At 36.2% G+C, this 13,220-nt stretch overlaps 1 protein-coding gene across 1 annotated transcript in view; it reads left to right on the plus strand.

The window, feature by feature from the left end:
- Nucleotides 1-13,220, plus strand: part of Dhc98D (Dynein heavy chain at 89D) — a 286,807-nt gene that overhangs the window by 63,669 nt on the left and 209,918 nt on the right. The window contains exon 3 of the mRNA XM_087343616.1: nt 6,078-6,172. The gene's annotated coding sequence lies outside the window, so the exon portion shown is untranslated. The remainder of the gene's footprint in view (nt 1-6,077; nt 6,173-13,220) is intronic.

Here is a 13,220-nt window from a genome sequence, read left to right on the forward strand (position 1 = left end):
GCATGTTGAAAAAAGGTATTGTAAATGGCTTCTGGTAAGTATAATTGAATATCTGCGAGATACATCTGTAACTTGCGTAACAAACTTGTTTCAACTGGTGTTGGCCTTCGTTCAACTATGTGCTGCATTGTCAACGTGAACAAATATCAGTTCATATTCTCTGACGCTGTTACAATAACAGCGTTTCTTATGTTAATATCGGAAAGAATCCAGGACATGCGAATGTCGAATTTTTCTCAGTATTTTTAAGGACCGTAAATCTGTTCGTGTGAAGTAGCATGATCAATTTTAAACATTTATTTCTACACAGGTGTGGTTATTTAAATAAATTACATACTTTATTACGGAACAACACATACGTAATTTACAATAATCACATGTTTAGCCACTTAGTGTCATCTTTTGGTGGCTTCTATATTAATTGTTTTGTTTCACATGTTAGCTCTCTTACAAACTCTCACTATTGTCCTTGGTATTATTTAATTTGTTTACATGTGTGTCAGTCACAGCATGGTGTTAGATCATTAATACTATACTCACAATTACAATCCTACTCTAGTAACTGCTTCTCCTTCGTTAAAATGGTCATATAACTTGTTTAAAGACAATTTATAGATATAACAGAAACTTTATCTTGTATGTCCGTTTTAATGGCATTTCTAATGTTCCTATCATATTAATTTCACACGCCTGTGTTTTTAGCTATCTAGCATTAACCTTTTGCATTTTGTCTGACTTCATGCAGAAGAGCTGTTACTGTCTCAGGTGCTCAAAGAACGCCTTTCATGGAACGTATAAATTTATTACAGAGTTTACAAGACCTACCCTTGACCGCTGTCCCAAACCAGTTGAATCCAGTCTATAATGTGACGACTTATTATTTTATATTCGTGTTAGTATTATCTTCCCATCTACGCCAAAACATCCGAAATGGTATCTTCCTTTCAGGCTTTTGAACAAATATTTTGTATATATTTCTTCATGTCTCTAATACGTGCTAAATGCGATTTAACATCCATGAAGAACACAAATAATGAATTTCATTGTTTTTTACTTTTCTCTGTCCTGTAACTTCTTCCCCCTTCTGTCCAAATATTTTCTGCAGCGTCTTGTTTTCAACTGTACTCAATCTGATTTTCTCTTATAGTGAGAGACCAAGGTTCACACCCTAAAAATCAAGCGCTGAAACGACGAGCCAAATAGAAAATGTTTCCGGTAAATTTTGTCGAGCTTAATGGGTACATCGTGGAATCCTGGGCACCATTATGATTCAGTTAGCTGCTTTTCAGAAAATGGACATCGTTTGATTTCAGTTTAGTGCAAATTAAGTGTAACATTGGATCAATATGGATGAAAATTATATTCGGCCACAAATTTTGAAGTAGACCAGCAATTTAAAATTCAGATGAATTCGTTTCATTGAATGCAGGAATTTATTCACTTTTCAAGGGAATACACACGGATTGAATACAATTTTAGTCATCATAAAAATGTCACCATATGCTTTTAAATCGTCTTTTGTAAGACTACACACAATACGATTTGTTCCAGGCTTTATATATTTACACGTCACACATCCTACATATCTTCATTGGATGTTTAATAAGGAAAATTTACCGTTATTATTGATATGGCAAGGTGTGCAGAAGTGGTAACTCTCCGTCTGGAATATGTAAAATTGGTGGGAACCTCATCTTTACTTCCATCGTCGTGGTGAGGCGTGGAAACAATAAATCTTACTCACTATTACTGTTTGTATTCGCTTTTGCTGGTTTAGAGTTAAAAAAGCCCAACATTCCGACCTATTAAGCAGCACCGTAATCACAGCGATTACTTTTAAAATAGTCTGTATTATTGTTTATTTCATAAATCGTAAATATCGATAATTTGCGAGTTTTAATAACCAGCTATTATTTTGTATAAACATCTACACAATCATTTGATACTAATTATATTGCCTTAATTGGTGGCATGTTTCGATAATAAAGCGTTATTATCTGATACTTTGAGTAACTTCTGTAGTGCTCCAGCCTTTACATACTAAAAATATTCCAAATGGAGATATTTACTTTTGAAGTTGTACAATGGTGAAATTTCCATTTGGAATGATTAATATGAGGTCGAAGGTGAGATGGAACTGGGTCAGTATCATGTCCATATACGACAACTGGTATTAGAGGCACCGAGGTTCCACGTTGTGGTACCGTAATGTTATTATTTTAATCACTGTGTAGGTGCGTATGTTCTTAGGAGTTGGCAACCTTCATGTAGTATTTGCCATTGTATACAATTGATCATGATGACCGTACTTTTCTAAAGATCTGACATCATGTCCCATATATACCTTCTTCACAAATAATAGCAGTCTGAATATTCAGTCGCATTATAACCGATCACGCCTTCTACAACCTAGGAGACTTTCACAATCAAAGGCCAAGAACGCGAGCAATAGTTAAGTGTTGAGGACTACCACAGTAATCAACATGCATACACAGTGTGTTCCAAAAAAGATGCATACACACATTTAATGAGTGAAATGAAGACATTTTAATAAACTAAACCATAACAAACGTCAGCATTGGCACTTAGTGAATTTGGGGATCTAGTGTAAATGTTCAAAATGACCACCGTTAGCTTCGTGACAGTTGACAGCGATGAGCAAGTGATAGACATGGTTAATATTCCGCATTGTAATGTGTGTACATTTTTTGGGACACTTTGTATTGAAATTAATTCGTACTTAGCCACTTTGAGTTTGTTTCTTTGAAGTACTGGTAACCGCCTAATATTAAACAACATTTTTTATGGATAAGTAGAGGTACACTTTTATGTTGCCTCACCTGTCTCAGACTGGCTGTTACATGGTTAGGACTCCGTTGTGTTGTGACGAACCAGAGTTCGTTTTCCAGCTGCAGATCAAGTTCGTATATACTACATAGGAATACAGTTTTCCGTAACATTTCATGATTACTCTCTGTTAAAAGTCTCTCTGCTCAAAGATCACAATGCTCGTTACCGTGTTCACAAATGCCCGCCAATCTACTCCAAGCCACTTGAATCCAGTTCTGATTCTCACACCCGATTCCTCAAACACACTTTAATATTATCCCGTGTACACATGTTTCTTTGTCTCCCTTATGACTTCTTCCTCTGAGGCTTTCCGACCTAACGCATTTCTCATGTCATCCATGCTATATGTCCTGTCTATCCCATTCTTTATTTGATCTCCGCTGTTTGGTGAAGAAAATATTAGTGGTAACTATCCTAAAATGGCATAGATGGTAAAATAACACACCTGTGTTATTGAAAAATGTATTCGTCGAATGATTCAAATTTCTCGCCATTATGTTAGTCATGTTGGTACTCAACTTTAGTGAAAGATAACGTGTTGTGAGGAGCTGTTTTTAAGCTTCGTGTGCAAAAGTTTGTTTTCTGGAGTTTCTCTTATGATTATACAATCGCCGTTTATTAACACTTGTGATCAGTTTGTTGAAGCAGATATCGAGTGAATACTTTTGGAAGTAAGACATAACTAATTGCTTAGATCTGTGTTTGTTGTGTTTTAATGCCTTGGAAACCAATTGCAGCCAACCTTGGGTTAGACGATATACCAGGTTTGTGCGTGAGCTTTGTCCACAGACTTATTAGCACGGTGTATTTTTCTTTGTGAGTAGATATTGTTACTTGCTAATTTTTAATTTAGTGCATTAAAACTTTATTATAAAGAAGTTCACTTTTCCTGTATTTTGAATTTCGTTATTTGAATGTTATTCTGGTTTGTTATTAATAGGAACGCGCTGCTTTAACTGTGTTATATCACTCTGTTTGCTCTTTAGATTCTCCGTGCTTAATATTTTGTTATAATCGTAATAAAATGATGTGTGTTACTTAATTTATTGGTAATCATAATTGTTGTTATTGACAAGAATGTAATTCATTTTACCCAGGGTTTTTAGTATAAAATGACAAACTGTGGGCATTTTTATAATATTTAAAAAGAATTAAAAACGCCCGTAGGAAGACTAGTTAGTTGCGTATGCAAGAAACATTTCTTCATACTCTAACCATCACAGAAAGTATGGAGTCATACATTCAGAGGTCATTGGTGATGTGTTTATATAGTACACCATTTTAGGCCCTTTTCTCCATTCTCCTGTTGATTCTTATTTTTAAGACCAACATTTGATCGCAAATGGCAACAGTTTGTCCTCCTCCAAAGTGAGAGACGAATTTCACACATTTACAAAAAAACATGCAGTACTTTTGTATACCTTTCTCAGACATTGCAGCACTAACAACTTTAATCGATTTACAGTTAGAGGATCGAACAGGCATTCGCCGAATTCATGCCTTAAATTTTACACTACGTCAGAGCCAAGGGCGGAGAGTTCATGTTAATCGTGTTAGTCCGGCCAGCACTCTGAAAAACGGAAAAAAAAGTGTTGGCCGGGGTAACACGACTGGTCAAAGCCAAACTCGAGCATTAATTGTGTTCAAAGGCTGTAATTGAGCATTGTTGTGTATGATTTGAGGTTTTTGCGACGATGTGAGTGCAGATGGTGGTCTTCATTGTTGAGCCCTGTAGTATTTTAATTGTATGCCAGGTTTTTGAGGAACGTACTATCTCAAAATTCAGCATGAAGATGGAAGCAGTATGTTGACATACACTCAGAATAACTACACGATACAGCAAACCAGAATACCACCATTTATGAACATTACTATATTGCAGTTATATTATTGAGGTCATGATCACTTCCTCCGGCGACAGTCCTTTTAATTCACTTCTCTTGCATTCTCAATAGTTAAATACATTTAATAACAAGAAGAAAGAAAGTAAGAGGCTTTAGTTGCACACTATAAAATCTGTCGCAACGTACTTCAATTTCAACCTCGTCTTTGCGTGATGGATTCTGTTTCTCGAAGCGAGAATCTGAAGATACATTATAATATTTCATATGTAGTGATAAAAATTCTACTACGTAATTAAGAATAGGGAGTCATGGCTGTATTTTCATTACGTCTTATGTAATATTATGTTACATTTAAGTAGATTAGTTATGAATTTTCGGCATATCATTTCTTGTTGATTTGTTCATTTTTAATATTTACTTATGGTGTATTTAAAATCGCTGTTACTAGCTCAGGCTGTTAAGCGTCGAATGATAAGACGATTCATGAACAATTGATTGAAAATTATACCGACATTTGCTTGGAGAGTCGAAGCAACGAAAAGGCTCAGTCAAGATAGCTGTCTCCGACCTTAGATTTGAAGCTGGGACTTGCCATATACAAAACATGTGTGAATTTATTTTCTGACATAGTGACAGTCATGTATAATCAGAGCAGCTGAGTCGAATCTTAATCAGTCAGTCAATTAATCAGACAGAAAGCGATATTTTGGTTGTAGTGTGACATTTATATTCTCAGCAAATTTTCTAGTTCTTATTGTGTGTGTTGAGTAGTTTACGCAATTTAAACATGGGCAAAAGGTCTGCAGAATGTCTCTCCATAAGACTACCCAACTATAATGTTACGCCTTGAAAGTTTATTGAAATACATCATACTTATAATCATGTTCGTGTTCGTAATTTTTGTAGGATATCTAGTACACATATTCGCTAATAAATGTTTACTCAGTTACAACACAGATTATTTCCAAAAAGACAATCCAGTTTATATTGTAGGCAATATGCGAAGTTACTTAGCCCACATCATTTTGTTAGGTGTTTTATAATTATATAGAAGGCCAATTACAGATACATCACAAGAGATGAGCACACGAACACAGTAATAAATATAATAAATATCAGTACGAAAATAAAGGATTTTTCAGAAGAAACGACTAAAATATCTGGAAATAATGCCCGACAAAACAATGTAAATCTGTAAATCGGAACAAGTCAAGAGTTTAATGTGACAATATATGTATATATATATAATTCCCAATATTTTAATATATTCATTACGTTTATGATTCGTTAATCTGTAACCTGTGACTTATCTGATGAAACATCTGTATTACTAATTATGGATTCAAACAAATAAGGAAATCCATGTGTTGTTTATCTTTTCAGAACAGTCTAATGATAATGTCTGCAATAACACCGCAAAACAGCCTTGGCCTTTAAGTTGACGAGATTACCAGTCCCGGATGTACGATTCTACGACGGTGAGTATATTTCCATTAAACGTCAATAGTTCTATTGTACTTGCAAACATTTATTGTGTACTTATAACTTGTAATTCCGTATTATATTCCATAACGATCTTGAATTCATAGCTTCTGTTAAGGTCAATACTGTTTCATTATGTATTTATGAGTGAAACAACACTATAGTTGTTTGCAACACTATACTAATGGCTCGATCAAAAACTTGGCGCTAGAGTTTAGTAACAGATAATTTACAATTCAATTCGTGTGATTGTTTGTGTTTAGAAATAGGTATTTCCAATACATTATTAAAAAAACTTTTATGTTTGAAGAAGGCACAAAGTTGATTCTGCTATTGAAGTTTTTGTCTAAAACTTTATTTCAAGTTCTGGTTGAATCAGGAGTGCAGGTTCATCAGGTTAATCCAGTTACGTCGATGTTGCTGGGACAAGCATCTACGAGATTCAGGAAACCAGAATTAATTTTTAGTAATTTAAAAAAATATATTGACCGATTCGAATGCTAAATAGCGTCTATAAATTCGGTTCCCGCCATTACGAAAACCCCACCATATCTTATCTTTCCTGTACAAATGTTTTTTAAAGTCCTTTCAGTCGTTATAAATTTGCAGACGAAGGGATTTTAATAGGCGCTCCGCAGGATGCAAACACGCCCAAAAAGTCGTAGAGTTTATCTTCTTTCCTGCTGATTCGACTCATCCCTGTGTCGATTTCACAATCATCTTTTGAATGGCGAAATTTCAGATTCTCACACGGCGACGAATATGTATTTGTGAATGACTGTTTTAAGGGATGCTGGAACGTTTCTGAGGTTCTTACTTCCTCCGTCATCAGGGTTTACTCATCGCCCTTATGATGAGGGTTTTAATACATCTGAAACGTCTGTCAGTATATGTCTTTGATTTGTGACGAAGTATAAGTTATGTAGTTACGTCATTATCCACTCTGTTCTGTTATAATATTTTCCTTCATGTTTTACTGAATAATATTTAGGTTAATTCGTATAGCTTCATTTGTGACTTTATCTGATCTGGTGCGTTGATGAATATGTATAATGGCGATAGTGGTAATTGTACCGGTTATGAATGAACTTTTATACAACTCGTTATAAATTCAGTACGTATACATTTACTTGGATTCCATATTTCCTACATAGAGTTTTTTAGAACAGTCAGATCTTATAAGAAAACTTTCCCAAAACTGTGCTTAACTAATACGAGGCGCGTCCACAAAGTAAGTTCCCACTCGTCCCACAGCTAGCAAACCTTATATTGCGCGAAGCGACTGTGCGTACGTGATAGAGCAATGACGTAGCATGGCGCATGCACTAACGGTACTTCCCGCGTTCTCACAGTAGCATCGTTGCAGCTGTTGAAGATGGAGTTCTAATTCCAGCTCCCGCCGACTGTGAAGTACGGTCAGTGATAACGCTAGGCCGCACACGGCTCGACGGACAGCAAGTCTCCTGCAGGAGTTCAGCTGGGAGGTGTTTAATCATTCACCCTACAGCCCGGACCTCACTCCCAGTGATTTCCATCTTTTCCTACACCTCAAGAAATTCCTGTCCGGTCAGCGTCAGCGTTTTGAGAATGACAGAGAGGCGGAGATGGTTGTCACACAGTGGTTCCAATCCCAGGCGGCAGACTTCTACGACACAGGTATTCAAAAGTTGGTCCCACGGTATGACAAATGTCTCAATTCCGGTGGCGAATATGTTGAAAAATAGCTGGACACTTGCTGTATCTGTTGCAATAAATATTTCCATGAAATTGTGTTTTGTTTCTGTAAACGGCCCCAGGGAAACTTACTTTGTGGACGAGCCTCGTACAAGCCTGTAAATTCTGTGCTGTGAGAAATATCAACAAACCGTTTGCGAGAGTAGCATTTGAAATTAAATCTCATTTATTTGCTAGCATTTAAGAGATAAACAGTTCTTGATCATAGGAAGCAAAATATTTGCCTCTTAATACGAGTGCCAAGGATCGTGTGTATATTTGTTTTTCTAAAGGTTAAGTCCATTTCTGATACTAGCAAATGCGATTAGTATAACCTCCGTCTTATTCAACTCTTATAACACGGACTATTTTTATCTGGATCTATTACGAAATTCTGAAACATTTTTTCAGTAGGAATGCTTAAAGGAAGAACTAGAATAAATAAAATTAAAAACATTTATTGACCTCGATCTAGTATTAAATAGACTGGTTTGCATAGGAAAGCGTTTCTGTTGTTTTAATGTAGGATAAAAAGAAAAGAAGGGATCCATTTTTGCAATACAAACATCGGAGAGTTAGCATAGTGGTAACTCGTCAGCCCTCTCTTGAAGAGGTACCAGATCAAATCTCTGAACTCTGCTGAGTCTTTTCCTGGACTTAGTTATGACGATACCGAAATATGTGCTTCCTCGTGAAATAAGGAAAATTATCTGAAAGTAGGAGACTGTGAATATCGTTTTGGGAAAGTATATATATCTACTCACATCAGTGAACAGTCTGGTACTGATTTTTTTTATTTTTTATTTTCCACTTTTAATATAATGACCGGGGTTTTGTATCATGCATGTTCACGTAGAGAATATGGAAGTGACGTATTCTGTTACTTCAAGAGACCAAGGCTGTAAGATTCTGTATCGTCACATAAATTAGTAACTTGTAAAACGTTACTGTGACCTGAAACCACCAGCGTACAGGAGGCGTAGAGGTGAGGGTAGAACATTCTAAACCTTGGACCTAGATTGCGGTATTCAATCAGCATTACGCTCCACTTTATCCCATGGAAAAAACTCCCGATACAAAGCGCATGGGAAGTTGAGTATTCCACAAAACCGATGTTACACGTTATTCATGGCGAAAATCGAAACGCCGACGAATTTTTCGACCTTTTCTGATTCACAGACAGATTAATCAGCAGTGAATGCCCTTTCTCACATCATAGCCCACTGTACAAACAGTTGTCTGTAAATGTAATTATTATTAACACAAGTAAAGAAGTTTGTTTTCACTGTGAGATTTAAGGTTCTCATGGCGATAAAGATGTAAATATGACGATGTTTTTCTGGGCAGTAAGGTCGTATAGACTCTTAGGTTGATACTACGTGTAAATATTAACGCATTTATCTATCTATTATTGCTTATTTCCAAGTGATTTGCAGTCGTTAACACGGATCTGCCTCACCGTTCTTGAGGTTTGGGCGACCTATACCTAAACTCAATGTAATTTTCATTGCTCGGCCAGCGACACCATTAAAAGCTGCAAAATGGAGATAAATTAAAAGTGTGGAATGTTTAACACAAACTGCTTAGTCGTTAAAAGATTACTGTTTTCTGCGATTTTGCGCTGTGTGGTCTGGCAGAAGTTTACCGGTATTTCAGAGGCCCTTACTGTCTCCATCATCAGGGCTATTAGAACGATAATAATCTTTGTACTAGCCGAATTGAGAACCTGAAATTGAACTTTGTCGTTGACTGTAAGACTGATTTTTCCACATTTAAAACTGTATATTTCAATTGATGCAAAATTGATTAAAATTTACGAACCGACAGCTGTCGATGGATTACTGTTTGATGAATACTGATGTACTGCATGGTCATTCACTTTGCTGATTATGATATGTATAGGAACTGAGTAAGTATATGAAAGGCAAATTCTGTGTAGAAGGAAAATCGCAAAAGGGACTCATAATACGGCGAATTGAATACTGCTTTAAAACTGGCTCGTATTCTTTGTTTGAATGCCGAGATACGAGTAAAAGGAGAAATCTTGTACCTAGATAGAATTATTCAATTATCTCAGATCAGATACAAAGTTGAACAAATATAGACATATCGTCCATAAAAACGAACATAAACTGTACTACTCTTAAATTCACGTGACTGGATTTTCGATCAGATCTTCTAACAAAGCGAAAGTCTTGATTGACACATAAGTCTGAGAAGTTTCTCAGGTTATCGACTCGTAAAAAAATTTCGATACAAGCTTTGAATGGTAAATAAAATAAAGCCACTTAAACTATATAGCTAGGCCTAGGCCTACATATAGCAAAGACAGGTAAAGACTCAGACATGCAAAATAGGAAAACGTATAACGCTGTGTTTTTATTGAATCTTTATCAGAAATAGTAAACGTAAATATTTCGTACGACGTGGACGTAGATCTCTTTAAAAGCAGACACATCGCCTGCTGTGTCAACAGTTTGAATACTGTGCCCTATGCCAAGTAAATCCAACCTCCTGGACTTTATTCCTGTCGTAAGAATTGGCACTTGTTAGACCTTTCAACTGAATTCGTTTCCACAAGATTATAATCTGCTTTTATACAAATTAATGTGTTAAAAAAGATGTATAGAATAATGGGAGGCCTTGAGAAGAACCTATGCTATATCTCTGCAGAATGCAACCTAGTGTACAGTAGCAAGCAGCTATAAATGAATAGATTTAAGTAAGAAATTAATTAATTTGTTTCCATTATTTACATTTGTATAGATTCTTACTATCCTAAAATTTGTAACAAAGTCGCTTAAGGTCATCATTTCGCATTGTCGCCAAATCTGTAATTTTAAACATACGAAAAAAAATATATTTGATATAAAATTAACTGGCATGTTTATGATCTATCTCCGCACCAAATTTCACTTTCCATGTTGTAATGACATGTTAGTTATTAATATCAGGCATGAGCTGATATTCATTTCATGTCTTACAGCCTATAAAAATTAAATCTATATAAAAGTTGCATATCTTGTGAATATCAACCACATATGATTACATGACACTGCAATATGTGTCACTATTGTGTTCCCACGTTTTGATGCTCGCATGACCCCCATGTTACTAGGCTTTATTGTTGATTATATTAAATTAAAATATTCACGAAGTGAGGTCGTTCCAGAACACGATATTAATACCAAGTTTTAAGTGCTGCATCATGTTATGTGTTGAACGTTAGGTTGACAATCCGTCTACATAACGATTCTTTCAATCTTTATTATGAATTCAATACATGTTTCGAACTTAATTGGCCATCTTCAGGTGGTTCTCTTTAAGTGTTCGAAACTAGTAGATATGGCTGCCAATTTCCATACACATTTTCTATGTAATGGACCGTGTGTTAAGCAACTTACCAATTTTAGTAGAGTGGACTACATTGGTGGAAAGCTTTAGCTCTTACCATTTTCCTACTTTTACTTATTCCATAATAAGACAGTAGCAAAATATATAGAATACGGACACCAAATCAAATTGAATTCTTTACAGGCTTCATATTCGTACATCAGTTCAACGCTTCCGTGCCCACAGATGCATTGGGTTTGTTTCTCGCTTGGTCCAGTCTGACAAAACAGTCCGATAGTTTGTACCTCCTATCGGTCATTTATTGTCTAATGTAGTTCGGAATTATAAAAGTAAAATCCAATTAGCTAATTCGTAAAGACAAGAGGAGAAAAATGATTACAATAAATGCATAAGGGAAGGAAGAAATGTTAATGGGAGAACGAAGCAAAGAAAGAGGGAGAGAAGGAAGAAGAGATATTATTAAAGAGGCATCTGGTAACAACATAAAATCTGTTCTCTGACCATTATTTAGAAAATATAACTGCAGTGTGTCTCAAGGAATACGCGATGGAAATTCGGTTAATCGCTGTTTCGGTATTCTTTATCGCCTTCACGAGTTTCTATGTTCATTGTGCCACGCCTCTTGTCGTACGACAGACGTGATTTTACAAATCTGAATCTAACATTTCTCTTGTCATCCTGCTATAGTTTAACAATGAAGCAATTCTTATCCACAATCTTGACCCTGCTTTTGGATGTTGGCACCGTGTGGAAGTGGACTGTGTTGCCAACATTTCGGAGGAACATCCAGCCTCTTTATGAAGATGGAGGTAGCAGTAGGAACAACATTAACATCGAATAACCGTAAAAGCTTAAAATCAGATGTTTCATTTTATTAGATTGCATAAACTTCATGTGTTTAGTCACGGTTTGTCATGAGTTATACCGTACTTCCACTGACATTACCTAGCCTGAAATCTTTGTTACCGCCAGGCGCCATTTATCTTATTTAGATTTGTGCGTATAAAACCTGCCATATTGTAAAATGTTACTCGGGGCCTCGGACTTGGGGATTGTTCGGAATTATGCAGGTCTGTTCAACCTAATGTGAGGGTATTGGATTCATCTGGCTTAGGATAGTGTCTTGTAAACACTGTACGAACCTTTTGATTCCCTGAGGAATTTTGTGACTAGCTGAACGACTAGCTTTTCAAGAACGACTTTACATCTCCATGCAATTGGCGTTAGCAATAGGTCTTCTCTAATAGGATCAGGTTTTATCTCATTTAAACGGACATCATTTGGCATTTTCTTAAATTTCAGTTCATCATACTCTGTCTGTTCTCAACTACCAGTCTTTTTTTCACCCAAGTTTCACTTCAGTTATGCAGAAGGCTAGAAACTTACGGGACTTGTTAAATTTACCCCTTTAAAGTCGAAAGATGAATGAGAGAAAATACAGACTTTGGGAGAGTACTGAAAGACGCTGATTTAATGGGGGAAACATTTATTTTACTATGACGGTTCCCATGCGGTGCCCGCTCGTCCTTCTGGTGAAAGTAGGCTGAGAGAATGTAATTCGATCGGAAATGGAGCAGGGAAGGAAACTGAGGAGGGTCTTACTACATTCGATCTAAATTTTGGAGACTGGCGTTTATCTTGAGAGGACGCGTCTGAACAATACTTAAAAATGTAATTCTTACCGAAAAAAAAACACAATTCTTCTCCATTGCAATGATCAATTCGTTGATGTTGTTTAGGGAAATAACAGCTCTTTATTCTGAGAATTTTACAAACCCCCACAAATAAAATTTGTGGACAAAGTTCAAGCTACTGATCGTTAAAGCAGGTGGTACGCACATTTACCAGTGGGCTGTAGCGATGATTCGGTCTCACATGACGCCCTTGCACAATTCTATGGACTGACTGTGCTTTCTAGCAGTTTGTGGCCTAGACCTTGGCATTTATCAAACTCTGTTTTGCGGACTTTGCATCGCC

The sequence above is a fragment of the Zootermopsis nevadensis genome, unplaced genomic scaffold (genome assembly GCF_977971745.1).
Source record: "Zootermopsis nevadensis isolate Lab colony 2312 unplaced genomic scaffold, Znev_1.0 Znev_ptg000006l, whole genome shotgun sequence".
NCBI classification, from domain to species: Eukaryota; Metazoa; Arthropoda; class Insecta; order Blattodea; family Termopsidae; genus Zootermopsis; species Zootermopsis nevadensis.